A 5,837-nucleotide genomic window follows, 5' to 3' on the forward strand; every position below is an offset into this window, starting at 1 on the left:
TTTACAGTCAATACAGGCAGTTTACCATAGGAAATATATGGTTTTAAAGATTTTTAACAGTTATAGCGCCACCTATCGTCCGATCTCCATGAAATTTTGCATGCTTGTTAATGATGTTATGTCACATAAGTTCACCAATTTTTGTGAAGTTCTGGGTTTTTATTTAGGATTTATAGGCTTTTTAATGTATTTTTCCATGCCCATTTTATAAATGATCCTATTACAGCCATCCAAATGCAAAAGTTCAACTTTTTTTTGATAATTATTGATCTAGAGAGTCCAGAGAATTGTCCTAGACTGGTCTGGTTCCGATCGGGCAAAAAACCTAGGACTAGTTCGCAAAAGTAGGTTTTAAACATATTCATGAATATTTAATGAACGGTTTGATTGACAGAAATGGTTCTTGAGGCAAAGTTGTTCAGCATGAGCAGATATATCAAATGATATGCTTTTTGTGACGATAAGTGTAACACCACGTGATTACAGAGCCAAAAAACTCGTTAGCGCCAACTAGTGGCCGATTTCTTTCAAAATTCTTACAGACCTCTAGGGCCATGAGTCGAACATGCCCATCGAGTTTCGTTCCGATCGGCCTCCGTTAACCTTGTCTAATAGGTGCTCAACTTCATTGGCCAATGGCGGCCATGTTTTTTGAGATACGCCAATGTCCTCATAGACATACATGGCACCTTGGACCAAGACACTGCATACCAATTTTCCAGTCAATCGGACTAACGGTCAGGTGGTTATAGCCCTTTTCATGTTTTTTTCATGTTATAGCGCCACCTAGTGTTCAATCGTCGCGATTTTTTTACTGTGACCCCAGAATGAACCCATACACATGTGTACCGAGTTTGGTGAAGCTATCTTATTTACTTTTTAAGTTATAGCCATTTTAGTAAAATAGGCTCCTCCCACAACGATTATTTTGCGCCCCCTAGCGTCCATGAATCGAAATTTCAACATTTTTTCGATAATTATTGATCTTCAGACTCCAGAGAACATTTCTGCACTGGTTTGGCTCCGATCGGGCAAAAAACCAGGGACTAGTTCGCAAAAGTAGATTTTCGACAAAATTCAAAATGGCGGAAAATCTATCATGACGGAAATGAAATCGGAGATATACGTTTTGTTCGTCAGGCGTCCAGCTTTCCAATGATATAAGACACTTGAGTCTGCGACATACGGTCTAGGAGTTATGAGCAGTTTCGCGCTTTTGGTTGCTATAGCGCCACCTATGGGCCAATCGGGGTCATAATCTCTGAACCTCTCCTCGATTTTTGTACTACCATCTGGCAAAGTTTCAATGCTCTAGCCCTTACGGTTTGGGCTGCACGATGCGTTTTACGGCAGAATAATAATAATAATTAAAGCTGCAAGCAGCATTTATCGGGGTTCAAGCATTTAAGGCCTTTAAGCACATAAGCATTTAAGACATTAAGTTTTATTTGTAAAGCTTTTAACCACTGAAATAATAGATGGAAAAGACCATTTACAGCCAAAACAGGCAATTTACCATAGGAAATATATGGTTTTCAAAGCTTTTTAACAGTTATAGCGCCACCTATCGTACGATCTTCATGAAATTTTACATGCTTGTTTAGACTGTTATGGTACATATGCTCACCAATTTTTGTGAAGTTCTGAGTTTTCGTTTAGGATTTATAGGCTTTTAAATGCATTTTGCCACGCCCATTTTCATTATGACCCAATATACCCATGCGAAAAATGCTAAAGTTGAACTTTTTTTTGATAATTATTGATCTAGAGAGTCCAGAGAATTACCCTAGACTGGTTTTGTTCCGATCGGGCAAAAAACCTAGGACTAGTTCGCAAAAGTAGGTTTTTAACATAATTGCGAATATTTAATGAACGGTTTGATTGACAGCAATGGTTCTTGAGGCAAAGTTGTTCAGCATGAGCAGATCTATCAAATGATATGCATTTTGTGACAATAAGTGTAACACCACGTGATTACAGAGCCATAAAACTCGTTAGCGCCAACTAGTGGCCGATTTCTTTCAAAATTCTTACAGACCTCTAGGGCCATGAGTTGAACATGCCCATCGAGTATCGTTCCGATCGGCCTCCGTTAACCTTGTCTAATAGGTGCTCAAATTTCATTGGTCGATGGCTGTCATGTTTTTCGAGGTACGCCAATGTCCTCATAGACATACATGGCACCTTGGACCAAGACACTGCATACCAATTTTCAAGTCAATCGGACAAACGGTCACGTGGTCATAGCCCTTTTCATGTTTTTTTCATGTTATAGCGCCACCATGTGATCAATCGTCGAAATTTTTTTACTATGACCCCAAATTGAACTCATACACATGTGTACCAAGTTTGGTGAAGATATCTCATTTCCTTTTCGAGTTATAGCCATTTTAGTAAAATAGGCTCCTCCCACAACATTAATTTATCACCCGCTAGCGACCAGGAATCGAAATTTCGACTTTTTTTCGATAATTATTGATCTTCAGACTCCAAAGAACATTTCTGCACTGGTTTGGTTCCGATCGGGCGAAAAACCAGGGACTAGTTCGCAAAAGTAGGTTTTTGACAAAATTCAAAATGGCGGAAAAATTTGCATACCTGAAATAAAATCGGAGATATACGTTTTGACCTTCAGGCGTCCAGCTTTCCAATGATATAGGACACTTGAGTCTACGACATACGGTCTAGGAGTTATGAGCAGTTTCGCGCTTTTGGTCGCTATAGCGCCACCTATGGGCCAATCTGGGTCATACTTTGATAGGTTCTCCCCAAATTGAGGACTACCATTTGGCCAAGTTTCAAGGTTCCAGCTCTTACGGTTTGGGCTGCACGATGCGTTTTAGGGGAGAATAATAATAATAATAATAATAAAAATCAGTACAATTACAATAGGGTTTCAGCACTTCGTGCTTGAACCCCTAATAATAATAATTAAAGCTGCAAGCAGCATTTATCGGGGTTCAAGCAGTTAAGGCCTTTAAGGCATTTAGGCATTTAAGACATTAAGATTTATTTAGAAAGCTTTTAACCATTGAAATAATAGATTGAAAAGTCCATTTACAGCCAATACAGGCAATTTACCATAGGAAATATATGGTTTTAAAGCTGTTTAACAGTTATAGCGCCACCTATTGTCCGATCTCCATAAAATTTGGCATGCTTGTTAATGATGTTATGTCAGATAAGCTCACCAATTTTTGTGAAGTTCTGAGTTTTCATGTAGGATTTATAGGCTTTTTAATGTATTTTGCCACGCCCATTTTATAAATCTCCCTATTACACCCACCCAAATCAAAAGTTCAACTTTTTTTCAATAATTATTGATCTAGAGAGTCCAGAGAATTGTCCTAGACTGGTCTGGTTCCGATCGGGCAAAAAACCTAGGACTAGTTCGCAAAAGTAGGTTTTTCACATGTTCATGAATATTTAATGAACGGTTTGATTGACATGAGTGGTTCTTGAGGCAAAGTTGTTCGGCATGAGCAGATCTATCAATTGATATGCATTTTGTGTGGATGAGTGTAACACCACGTGATTACAGAGCCATAAAACTCGTTAGCGTCAACTAGTGGTCGATTTCTTTCAAAATTCTTACAGACCTCTAGGGCCATGAGCCGAACATGCCCATCGAGTTTCGTTCCGATCTGCCTCCGTTAACCTTGTCTAATAGGTGCTCAAACTTCATTGGCCGATGGCGGCCATGTTTTTTAGATACGCCAATGTCCTCATACACATACATGGCACCTTGGACCAAGACACTGCATACCAATTTACAAGTCTATTGGACTAATGGTCTGGGCCCGTATTAATAAAGATTCTAGGAAACCTCTCAGAAAACTCTTAATTTAGCTTAAAAACTTTTACGTAGGAGTCTTAGCTTAAAAGCGATTTGGGACTGATCTGAGAGCAACTCTGAGTAAGGAAAAGACAAAAACTTTTATCTTGGTGAGGAGGCGGGGTTGACCCCGTTGCTATGTATGACACAATCTTTTGAAGACTGTGATTGGTTGGTTGTCCAAGAAGGAAAAAAAAAAGTGATTTTAAGTATAGGGTCTATTCTAAGCCTTTACTTTGAAATTAAATGCGTAATTTTTCCTATTTGACCACACACACACACACACACACACACACACACACACACACACACGCACACACACAAACACACACACACACACACACACACACACACACACACACACATTATAGGCCTATATGTGTATATAAATCCTTTTTTATTTTCCATGCTGTTAACCCTCTGGGGGTTAACACACACCTGAATGAAAGGCTCATTAGGCAGAGTCATTATGCAGAGTGGGTGGGACATTGTAATCTAAGGTGCAAACTACTCCTCCTCCACACCCCCCTCGCATAATGGCTTTCCAAGCAAAACCTGTTTTACACCATTTAAATCAATGTATTTTTTTTGGGAACGATAAAGCAAGACTATTTTCACATAATTTTGAAGCCAGAACTCAAAGCGACAACATCCATTAGTCAAAAGTCTTGTGGACACATATTTAATATGTGTTTTGTGGTCTTAATTCAGCAACTTTCATTTTAATTTTTTCCAATAACCATGCATAAACATTATTCTCTTAAAATACAAACATCTACATACACGTTGCTCGCATATTATGGTAGCCCTGTTTGTGCTATATAGAGTGAATTTACACCTTATCCATTAACATGTTTATAAATAACTGAAAAAAGCACAAATGTCAAGGCATGTCAAAACATCTCAAGGGCCCCAAAAACACCTTGGTCCCCTGAGGGTTAATTTCCTATAAGGTATTTGATTGCTTAGAATGATAAAAATTGTTCCACTCTTTCCAGTTACACTGATTGCTGGCATGTCTGTTTAAGTGGTGGTTTTAATGTTGGTTTAATGTATCAAACATGGAATTTTCCCAGTTGCCAAATATCGTAATGTAGTGATTACTTTCATTTCAGGCGCTATGGCATTTCTGCCCTGTGTTGGAGATGTTAGCGTGTCTCTAATAAGATCTGTCACAAACATGATCCCTACACGATCTAATCTATAGCGTCTTATTATGTCACTGTCGTCCATTGTCTGCAACACATTTCTTCTCCCTCTTCGTCTTTGACATTTTCTCCTCTGCTAAAGAAACTCTTAAGCCTCTTAAAAGTCCTCGTCCGTGCTCCTAACAATTTTGACCTTAAGACCTGTTTTAAGGGTTAAGATGCTTTCTGAATTACTTTTTTCTTTACTAGGATTTTTTCTTAAATTTTAAGAGTAAACGCCCACATTTCTAAGAATTTTTTTAGAATTCTTCACTAGGAGCTACTCTTTGCATTAAGATTCTTTATGAATACGGGCCCTGGGCCCGTATGTATAACACTTCTAAGAAATGCTCTTAAGAATAGTTTTAAGCTTTGACTTAAGTGTCAGAAAATACTTAGTAAAGAGTAGGACTTTTCTAAGAGTAGGAGACTTTTATAAAGCAGCTAAAAGCAAATTTCAGTAAAGTATAAGACTGATTTCTAAGTGCTTACTGAAGTGGGACTTAAGTGTTGTGAACTAAGGACTACAGTGATGTCAACCCAAAATGGCCGCCCTCAACCACTGAATCAGCCAATAGTGAGCCTGCAAGGGTGAGGTCACTGCAGCATGACACCAATCATTTAAACTAATTATAATAAAATCATTTAATTAAGACACTGAAGCTTTAATATTTAAATTTATTTAAAAAATGCTTTGCAGTGCATTGTGCAAAATTATCACAAATTAGTATTTATGCTGTGGAAGCCCTTTTCTATTGATGCGTGTCTCCTCATTTATAGTTGGAGCAATTATGCAAACATGAGTTCCATCAATG

Source organism: Scardinius erythrophthalmus (assembly GCF_964197995.2).
Source record: "Scardinius erythrophthalmus genome assembly, contig: HAP1_SCAFFOLD_73, whole genome shotgun sequence".
NCBI classification, from domain to species: domain Eukaryota; kingdom Metazoa; phylum Chordata; class Actinopteri; order Cypriniformes; family Leuciscidae; genus Scardinius; species Scardinius erythrophthalmus.